This window comes from Myxocyprinus asiaticus, chromosome 27 (assembly GCF_019703515.2).
Source record: "Myxocyprinus asiaticus isolate MX2 ecotype Aquarium Trade chromosome 27, UBuf_Myxa_2, whole genome shotgun sequence".
In the NCBI taxonomy this organism is placed as follows: Eukaryota; Metazoa; Chordata; class Actinopteri; order Cypriniformes; family Catostomidae; genus Myxocyprinus; species Myxocyprinus asiaticus.
In genome coordinates, this window is record NC_059370.1 from 45144067 (window position 1) to 45155954 (window position 11888).

Consider the following 11888-nt stretch of genomic DNA (forward strand, 5'->3'; position numbering starts at 1 on the left):
AGACAAACATCTGGAGTTTCCATCTCTGTTTCCGATGGAGGAGAGAATGTCATTATTGTTCTCATTTTTTCCTTGTAATTATTGGTTGCATGTATTGATGCTTTGTCAATACAGTTTGTAAACACAATAATGCCAATAAAGTACATTTAAACTGAAATTGAGAGAGAGAGAGAGAGAGAGGGAGATGTTAATCAAAGACAGACTGACGCAGCTGCAGGTCACATGTCAGACCAACACTTCTGTTTACTTCTGTTCACAGACAAATATATATCTGATATACAGATTTATTACACAGCTCTCTGATATTTCTGAATAACAACTGCACATCAAGACATTGCGAGTCATCTTTCCAGCTTCTCGTATCACTAATAATAAAATAATTTCAACTTGAATGAATGTTTTATGTCTATTTATTTTCTCTAGTGGTCTTGTATTAAGTGTCATAGCGAGCAGTCAGACGGTCATTTTTACAAAATAAACGACAACAGAACTCCGACGCACACCAGGGGTGGAATTCAGCTGTTTCTAGAGACTCCGCTGTCTCTTTCTTCTCATATAGTAAAATACATGCACATTTACAGGCTTTTGAGTTGGTGTGCTGATGAAGAGGACAGTCCGTTTGTGTGTTTTTTCTAAGCTTTAGCATCCCGTAGCAGAGGTCAGAGGTCACAGCATGCTTCTATGAGCCCTCTGATGGGAATCTGACATGACATGCTGGAGTGGCCAAAATTCCCATGAGATTCTGTCCTGAACTTCAAATCTATGAGGCCGAGCTCAACACACACGTGTGTGTGTGTGTGTGTGTGAGCTGAGACAGAATTAATAATCACACAAACACACACCAGACAGATTATTGATCATCTTCATGCAGTTGACAGGAAACACCAGGGACCGACAGACACATTTCCACACCATGACAAAATCCACAAATCTGTGAAGCTCTTTTGCTCTTTTGAAATCTGAATGGCTCAAAAACACAAGTGTGAGTTTAAGAAAGAGTCTTAAAAACAGCTGTGAATTCTGGTGGTTCAAATTATGTCAAATGGAAAAAGCTGAAACATTAATGAGAGAGGCAGCTACAACAGCTGACAGGGAAAACAACAGGGAAAAAAACCACACATTTTGAATATGAATTTGAATATATGAAATGACAAGCGCTGTTTTCATTCCTGTGTTGAAATATCCCCTATTAAAGGGGTTTACATATCCCTATTAAAGGGGTTTACATTTTCCCTATTAAAGGTGTTGACATATGCCCTATTAAAGGGGTTTACATATTTCCCTATTAAAGGTGTTGACATATGCCCTATTAAAAGGGTTTACATATCCCTATTAAAGGGGTTTACATTTTCCCTATTAAAGGTGTTGACATATGCCCTATTAAAGGGGTTGACATATCCCTATTAAAGGGGTTTACATTTTCCCTATTAAAGGTGTTGACATATGCCCTATTAAAGGGGTTTACATATTTCCCATTAAAGGGGTTTATATATTCCCTATTAAAGGGGTTGACATATCCCCATTAAAGGGGTTTACATATTCCCTATTAAAGGGGTTGACATATCCCCTATTAAAGGGGTTGACACATCCCCTACACTGCTGTCACAGTGGATGGGAAATACTATGAAGGGAATAGGGCATAGGGATGATTTCCTCTGAATAGAATGTGCCCATTTGAAGAGTGCTCATGCACTTATGTGCTCAAGTGTGTCAGGGGTACCCCGAAGTCTGATGTAGAGGGAAACACATCTATTGCATCCCATTAGACGGTGCATGCTGATTTCGTGTTTTCAGCAACTTTCTCGCATTAAACGTCTTTCTGGTGTACATGTAAATGAGCTATTATCATGTAATTTTCCCAGAAGTTTTTACTCCACCTCATGTGTAACGTCATTAATGACAGATCTATATAGTTGATCCAACGTGGTTTGAATGTTGGATGTGCGACATAGTTACTACGGTTTCGGGAAACAGTCATGACTAGCTAGTTCATTTCTCCAATGATGCATCGTACTGTGGTGGTTAAGCAGTGAGTTACATTGTTGTTTTGGAAACGCACCCCTGATTGGAATTACGGTTTTCGTACAGCAGACAATCAAAAATCGGAAAAATCCCATAGGCCACCTATACACTGCAGTTAAATATGGTGTCAGTTCACATTTTAGTGCTTATTCCTGTACTGACATTCTACAACTGAATTAACTCCTGAAAAGTTCAGGTCGTGATAACCGCATTTTCAGAAATTCCACATAAGTGTGTACGGAAATTAACTTAACAACTAGTTATTGATGACATGATTAATGGCGCATGTGAGATGTGTCCGTCTACTCCTGGTGTAAATCACACCAACAGAGGTGTGTGTCTTCATTCATTTATATATTCCAGTCTCTCTCTCATCTGTAGTTTCTCTCATCAGCCCTGCGGTCTCGAAGTGACCTGTACATTACAGTTCAGAGTGCGTGTGCTGTTTAACAACAGCCACTTAGACATGCATAAACAAACAGCGATTATGACAACGGCAGCAAACTAAACATTACCGGATGATAACAGGTCTCTAGTGGATAGGGTACAACGGGGCTAAAGGCACACCTTAAGGAAAATTTGCAAAAAAGTCACAAATTGTCTTAAGATTTAATAAATACATTTATTTTTATTGAATATTGATGGAGCAGCATAATTTGTGCTAAAAGAAATAACAACAGAAGGTTGTTTTGATACAATTAGTTTTTTTTCTAAAAAAAAAAAGGTGGCGAGGGAACATTTTACCCCACACCTGTCTGTCTGTCAATCGGTCATTTTGTTGTGGGCTAATTTTGTTGTGTTTTCAGCTTTTGTTTTCTTTTTGGCTTTGCTAAGTTTGTTGTGTTTTGTACCCCTGGGCCACCATACTAAATGACAGGTGGGTGAAACATAAAAGTGCTTGAATGCCCAATTCCCAATGTGCTTTTAAGTCCTCGTGGTCACATAGTGATTTGCCTCAGTCTGGGTGGTGGAGGACAAATCCCAGCTGCCTCTGCATCTGAGACCGTCAACCCGCACATCTTATCATGTGGCTTGTTGAGTGTGTTGCCACGGAGACACAGTGCGTGTGGAGGCTTCATGCCATCCACCGCGGCATCCATGCACAACTCACCACGTGCCCCACCGAGAACGAACCACATTATGGAGACCACAAGGAGGTTACCCCATGTGACTCTACCCTCCCTAGCAACCTGGGCCAATTTGGTTGCTTAGGAGACCTGGCTGGAGTCACTCAGCACGCCCTGGGATTTGAACTAGCGAACTAGTGAACTCCATGGGTGGTAGCCAGCCCACTGAGCTACCCAGGCCCCCTCTTGATGACATCATTAAAAAATTAGGTGAAGCAGTTTATTACATTTTGATGAAAGATTATGTAAACATTTTTTTCTTTGGAACAACATTCACTGATGAATCGTTCACAGTAACAGGAAGAACGTGTATTTAAAAAGTAAATAGAGACGATAGTGACTAAGACTCTGGGAGACTTTTTTTCTTGTCTAATCTCCAGGAATATAAATCTTTTCATTTGATATTCTTTAAGGATTAAAGCACACATATCTGTGCTCTCATCCACTGTATTTGCAAAACCTGACATTTAACACACACACACACACACACACACACACACACACACGTGTACACACAAAACAAAGCTGTAAGACATTGGGTGTCTGAGGTAACAGTAGGTGGTTCTTTTGTTTCTTGTTGTGAATAAGAGTCACTTCCTGTCTTAACAGTGACTGATTCAGAAACATGACCATTTATTCTGTTTCCAGACTTTTCTTTCTCCAATAGAAACACTTCAGGTCTAAAACAGCTTCTTTGTGTGTCACATAAAAGCAAAATCATAAATGAAAAGAGTAAGAGTTTTAAAAGCAGCATTCACCGTGTCTTCTCATGAATGAGTGCACACACACACACACACACACACACACACACTGCACACACACACACACACACACACACAGTGCACACACACACATACACACACACACACATACACACACACACACACACACACACACACACACAGTGCACACACACACAGTGCACACACACACAGTGCACACACACACAGTGCACACACACATATTTTCACTGTCTTCAGCCACTCTCAGAAATCTTTGAAAGATCTTCATCTTTTGATAAGCGTTTTTCAGTGTGTTTGTGTTCAGGGCAAGTTCAGACCAGCTCACAATCACACACCTGATGGCAACATCACAGGTAAACAGGGTGACATTCACATTCTAAATAAATCACTTTCTTTCAAGTGACTTTAGAGGCTTTGAGACATGCAGGTGTTCCAGTTAAGGTGTGTTCACGTACACACACACACACACACACACATACATGCGCATCAGTGGCTGCTGTTGATTCACTGTTTTATTAATGCTGAGCACAGCAACCTGACACATATGAGACAGAGATAAAATTATAGCCTGAACCTGAAATAAACAATATAAATACATTCACACACACTTAAATGTTTGCAGGACATTATATCAATTATAAACAGATTTCCAGACAGTTCCTGGATGCTGATTGGTCAATACAGTGTTCCAGTTGTGCTAAAATACACAATACAGTTATGACGTGAAACACCTGTTCAACAGTTACTGTGTTTGAGTCAATGACGGAAACTATTTTCTTTTGTCCGCATCTAAGTTATTCAAAAAACATAAAAAATGCAGCTCACACAGAATAATTACTTGAATACACCTCTATTATAATGAACATGCTTTCAAAGTCTTTTTTTTCTTTTTCTGCAGTTTGGAGACAGCAAAAAAATAATAAAAAATTATAATTAAATAAAATTTAAGTCTCATTAAATGCTAAAATACTTGAAAAAGGAAATGTTGGCATAAGTAGTGTGGAATAATCTTGTATTATTATTTTTTATAAAGATAAGCATTAAAACATTTTGTTTAATATTTGAAAAAATGTGTTAACAAAATCATAGTCAGGTGGTGTGACCAACATGCAGGTCGCCATTCTGTTTTTGTGAAAAATAAAAGAGAAAAATAAAAAAGGAGCTCTTCAGACCCTCGTGAATGTGTGAAGTATAAAAAATATTCAGATATTTTGACATTTTTATGAAAATGATTGAAGTCAAATGGAGTAACCCAAAAAAAAATATATATATATATATATATTTTTCTTTTATATATTTTTTTTACAGATTTTAAGATGTTTTCTTTGGGTTACTCCATCTGACTTAAACAAAATATGCTTTTCATAAAATTGTCTATATTTAGTATATAGTATATAATGGGTCATTGACAAATAAGGTTCACCTTGGACAACCTCATTTGTCAATGACCCATTATATACAGTTACAATTATATACATAAATTAGAAATATTTTTAAAAATCTGGTTCAAAACAGATGTGTCAAGTTCACAGATGTAATCTTTGAATTCATGATGTTTTTACAAATTGTTTGAAAATCATTTATAGCATTTTGTACAAAAAAATTGATTTAATGACTTTTAAAATGTCATGTGGTGCAACCAGCACATAAAAGTTTTTAAAATAGTTTCCTTGCACTCTGAATGCATGAGAGTGCACATGACTTAATCATTAATTTCAAAAATGTTTTCAAACATACTGTATGTTGGGGGACCTGGGTAGCTCAGCGAGTATTAATGCTGACTATCACACCTGGAGTCGCGAGTTCAAATCCAGGGTGTGCTGAGTAACTCCAGTCAGGTCTCCTAAGCAACCAAATTGGCCCAGTTGCTAGGGAGGGTAGAGTCACATGGGGTAACCTCCTCGTGGTCGCGATTAGTGGTTCTTGCTCTCAATGGGGCGTGTGGTGAGTCGTGCGTGGATCGTGGAGAGTAGCATGAGCCTCCACATGCTGTGAGTCTCCACGGTGTCATGCACAACGAGTCACGTGATAAGATGCGCGGACTGACAGTCTCAGAAACGGAGGCAACTGAGACTTGTCCTCCACCACCCGGATTGAGGTGAGTAACCGTGCCACCACGAGGACCTACTAAGTAGTGGGAATTGGGCATTCCAAATTGGGAGAAAAAGGGGATGATAATAATAATAAAAAAAATAAAAAAATAAACATACTGTATGTTTCTAGGTGAAAAATATTTTTTACAAATATCATTAATTTTTAAGTCAAGAGTATTAAGAAGTTTTCTCATGGTTGCACCAAATGTCCTGAACCAAATGTGCCTTTTCAATAAAATGTCAAAATATTGATATTTAATGTTATAATTAATAAATAGAATTATTTGTTTTTAAATCTTCACACACAGTCCTATGGGTCTAAAGAGATTTTCTGTTTTATGATTTTTCACATGACAACAAAATTTCTACCAACATGATGATTGCACCACATGACTTTAATTTGGTGGACAAAAGTTTTTTAAATATATTAAATGCCATGCAAGTATCGCACGTGTGAATGGCGAGCTCTGCACACTTTGCTAGTTTTAACACTTTTAATGACTGGTGAGATTTGATACACTCTGTTCCATAACTGTTCTAGGAGGACAATATGTCAAAGAATTCATAATCCTCGGGCTCTGGAGACATTAAAAGACACTTACGTGCTCAAGCCAACACCCCCGAGCAGGCCCCGAGCCAGGGAGTCGATTTGGTCGGAGAGATGAGGGAAATGCGGCAAGAGAATGTCGAACATGTCGGCAATGCTGACGAAGGTCGTTGCTGACTTGGACGATCTTGCTATGATACGTCGATCGATTACTGCCATGGAGACAAAATTCTCTGAGGTGGTTACATGAGTGGGGGATGTCAAGAAATGGATCGATTATCTGGAGTCATCGGAGAGGGAATTATCTGCTAATCCGCTAGTGACCAAGGTGGATTTGGAGTGTGTCTGGGAGAAGTTGGAGGACTTGTAACCAGCGGAATAATGTCTGTATTGTTGGAATTCCTGAGGCTGAAAAGGGACAGGATATGGTGAAATTCCTGGATGGGCTCTTTCCGAATCTGCTTGACATAACAGGCCATAAGCTGGAAATCGAGCGAGCTCACAGGGTTCCTTCTCGGCGAGCTGTGGAGGGAGGCAGGACCCAATCTATTCTGGCCAAATTTCTGAGATCATCCGATAAAGATCTTGTGTTACGCAAGGAGTAAAGGAAAAACCACAGCATTTTCTTATTCCCAGACTTTGCGAATTCGACAAGAGAGAAACGTGATCAATTCAAGGAATGCAAGAAACTTTTACATCAACGGAAGGTCGCTTTTGCACTGATATTCCCGGCCAAATTGAGAATAGATGCTAAGGATGGCCATAAAACATTCACATGCCTACTGCAAGCGATGTCCTTCATAAAGTCAATAGAGTAAGTCATCTTGTGGTACTCACATTGCAGCCGAGTGCACTGAACATCCATTTGACTGTTTGAGGAAACTGAGCACCTTTTTTTCTTTTTGTGCTGGTTCCGCCTAGCGGCTGGAGTTAGTTTTGTGGAGTAACACTCCTTCGGGACAGTTTGGTGGATGAATATACACGCTCTTTGTGTTTATTCCACCTATTGGCAGGAGTTTGTTTTATAGATTATCTTTTGTTGTGTAATTCTTTCTCACAAAATTAGTATAGAATCACCGGACTTGAGAAATCTGACGGCAAAGTTGCCGCGGGGGCTCTCGTAGGTGTACATGGACTGTTTGAATTTGGAGGGATGGATGGCAGTTGACGCTGTTAATGCACACGTTTTTCTTTTTTCTGTTTGTTTGGTTCTGGGGGAAGTTCGTTTTCTTTTTTTTATCCCCTTTTCTCCTAATTTGGAATGCCCAATTCCCACTACTTAGTAGGTCCTCATGGTGGCGCGGTTACTCGCCTCAATCCGGGTGGTGGAGGACAAGTCTCAGTTGCATCCACTTCTGAGACCATCATTCCACACATCTTATCACGTGGCTCATTGTGCATGACACCACGGAGACTCACAGCATGTGGAGGCTCATGCTTCTCTCCGAGATCCACGCACAACTCACCACCCGCCCCACTGAAAGCGAGAACCACTAATCACGACCACGAGGAGGTTACCCCATGTGACTCTACCCTCCCTAGCAACCGGGCCAATTTGGTTGCTTAGGAGACCTGGCTGGAGTAACTCAGCACAACTTGGATTCAAATTTGTGACTCCAGAGGTGGTAGTCAGCATCAAAACTCGCTGAGCTACCCAGGCCCCTGAAAGTTCTGGGTTTGATTGTTGTATTAATGTTGGAAAGTGGTCCTTATAATTTTGCTTTTGACACACAATCTATTTTTTCTTATATGTCAAAATGTCAAATGTTAATATGAGTGGATTGTCTCTCTCCATGTGGAATGTGAATGGGTTGGGGCACCCCATATAAAGAAGGTTATTTCTCTTCTTAAGTATAAGAAATATGAGATAGTGTTTCTTCAAGAAATGCACCTTTCCCCGCAGGAAGCTGAAAACTTTGGGAAGATATGGGGTGGACATGTTTTCTTTAGTGCTGGCTCAAGTAAGAGCAAGGGAGTCATTACACTGATAAGTAAACATCTACAATTCAAATGTCTCAAACAGATTAAAGATAAATTAGGAAGAGTCATTATTGTTTTAGCTGAAATTCAGGGGCAATATCTTATTTTGGCTAATTTTTATGCACCTAATGTTGATGATCAGGGCTTTTTTTATAGATCTTGAAAGGATGTTGCAAGCTGCTGGCACCCCTCATGATATAATATTGGGAGGAGACTTTAATCTTTTGATGGACTCAGTCCTTGATCATAGTGAAGCAAAAGTGTGTAAGCCCCCTAGAGCAACATTGATGCTTCACAAGATGTGTAAAAATCTTGGCCTTAAAGATATTTAGAGACTTTTGAACCTGGTAGGGACTATATATTTTTTTCATCAGTCCATAAGAATCCACCACTCTAGAATAGATTTTTTTTATATCTTAGTCCCTCATTTCATCTGTTGTTGATTGCTCAATTGGAAAAATTTTATTCTCAGATCATGCCCTGGTGTGTTTAGAGGTGTTGCCACATATGGAGAAAAGGAAATCATTTAGTTGGCGCTTTAATGTATCACTTTTGCAAAATCCTGAATTCCAACAAATGCTAAAGGCTGAAATTAATGTTTATATGGAGACCAACTGGTCCTCAGTATCCTCTGCGGGTATGGCTTGGGAGGCACTTAAGGCGGTTCATAGGGGTCGGATCATACAGTATACCTCATTCACCAAAAAATCCAAAGCACAAGAACTCGTGGAATTGGAAGGGAATATTAAAAGTGCCGAGGCAGAGCTGAAGCGCCGAATGTCATCTAATGGCCTCAGAGAACTGACCCGATTGAAATACAGATATTATACTATTTTGTCATGGAAGGTGGAGTTTTGGCTATTCAGGGCAAGACAGTCATACATTGAGTCGGGGGACAAGGCAAGAAAACATCTGGCTAGATATATAAAACAGAGAGAGTCTTTTTCTACATTTCCTCAGTGAAATGTGCTGGTGGTGAAATATTTATTTCGGCCATTGATATTAATAATGCTTTTAAAGAATTCTATCTTGATTTCTATAGTTCCACGTCTTCGTCTACTGATGAGGATATTAGAAACTTTGTGCAAAACAATTCTCTTGATTCTGAGATAACCTTGGAGAAGCTTGGCGAGGTAATTAAGTCCTTGCCTACAGCCAAGGCTCCAGGGCCAGATTGCTTTGCCACTGAGTTTTTTAGATCTTATGCTACAGAACTGGCTTCACTTTTGCTAGAAATGTATACGGAATCATTAAAGAATGGAAAGCTTCCGCCAACCATGACACAAGCCCGGATCAGTCTGATTCTTAAAAAGGACAAAGATCCAAGCGAGTGTAAAAGTTACCGTCCAATTTTCCTGATCCAGTTAGACGTAAAAATATTGTCAAAAATTTTGGCTAACTGGTTAAGTAAAGTTATGACATCTCTTATACATATAGATCAGGTGGGGTTTATTCGGGGCTGTAGCTCTTCTGATAACTTTAGGCGTTTCATCCATATCATGTGGTCAGTGGCGAATGATCAGACTCCGGTCACTGCCATCTCACTTGCCGCCGAAAAGGTATTTGATATGTTAGAATGGGATTATCTTTTTAAGATTTTGGAAATGTACGGGTTCGGGAATATTTTCATTGGTTGGATTAAGTGATTTTATAGACACCTGGTAGCGGCGGTACAACGAATGGATTAATTTCATATTATTTTACTTTGGACAGGGGCACTCTGCAGGGTTGCCCTCTTTCCCCATTATTGTTCTGTCTTGCCCTGGAACCTTTAGCAGCTGCGATAAGAAAGGAGGATGATTTTCCAGGGATGGTGGCGGGAGGTGTGGCGCATAAGCTTTTGCTTTACATAGATCATATTTTATTATTCATCTCTGACCCCATTAGATCTATGCCTTGCCTCCACAGAATTATTAATTCCTTTTCTAAGTTCTCAGGATACAGAGTTAATTGGTCTAAATTTGAAGCTTTGGCTCTGACAGCATACTGTCCAGTAAAGGCTTTCCAGCCGAGTGCCTTCCAGTGGCCCAAACAGGGCATTAAATATTTGGGTATTTTATAACCAGCAAATTTGTGTGATTTAGTTAGAGTTAATTTTGACACCTTAATAAAAAGATTTTTGAGCGAAGGTTAATGTTATTAAAATGAATTGTATTCCAAAATTCAACTACCTGCTACAATCTCTCCCTATAGATGTCCCCCTCTCTTATTTCAAGGAATTTGATAACATAGAGAAGTCCTTTATTTGGAATGGTAAACATCCCAGATTACATTTCAGTAAATTACATAGGCAGAATGACAAAGGTGGGCTAGGCCTACATCAAGATTTTGTTTTATTATTATGCATTTGTTCTCAGACATTTGGCTCATTGGTCGCTTCCACCTGAGAGAGCTCCTCCCTGGTTTTGTATTGAACATGAAGTTCTTGCCCCTATTTCGCCATTGCAAAGCCTTTCTATCAAACTACTCGGAGAAGTTAAATCACACCCCGTTATTTCGCATTTGCACTTGGTATGGACAAAAGTATCCAGAGTGTTTAATTCGGACATTTATTTAAATGTTGCTTCAAGCATATGGCTGAACCCCAAATTATGTATTAAAAAGTCCCCTTTCTGCTGGTCAGAGTGGATTGTGAGGGGGGTTACTACACTCGGTGACCTATATGAGAGTGGAGTGTTGAGATCCTTTGAAAATATGGTTCAACATTTTGGGATTCCCAGATCTCAGTTCTATAGGTATTTACAGCTGCGCAACCTGCTCTATACTATTTTTGGGAGTAGCAAACACTCCGGTAGAGTGGCAGATACTCTGGGAGAGGTGATTACTGCTTTTGGAAATGGTCATGAGGCATCAGTGTATTACTCCCTGCTAATTCAGAGTCTGGGGGACGGAGCTTTAACTTCTATCAAGAGATTATGGGAGAAAGATTTACGCTTGGTATTGGAGGAGGAAGTGTAGGCTAGGATTCTAAAAAACATCAAGTCTGCATCTAGATATGCAAGGGTGCATCTGATGCAATTTAAGATTTTACAGCGATTCCATTGGACCCCCTCTAGATTGTATAGGCTTGGTCTTAAAGACACACCCACCTGCTGGCGATGCCAATCAGAAGATGGGGACACAACCCAGGTTTTTTGGTGGTGTGTTAAGATCCAAGAATTCTGGATGATGGTTCAGAGTTTTATGTGTGACTTATTGGGTATTCAAATTTCATTTTGCCCCAGACTCATTAGTATAAGAAATTGGGTCCTAGCCAGTGTCGTGATCGGTAGACAGATCATTCTGAGAGGAAGGAAGTTGGCTGGTGCAATTTCGGGAGTGGTGCACGGAGATGGGCAGGGTGGCGGCATTTGAGGAGATGTCAGATAGAAGGCTA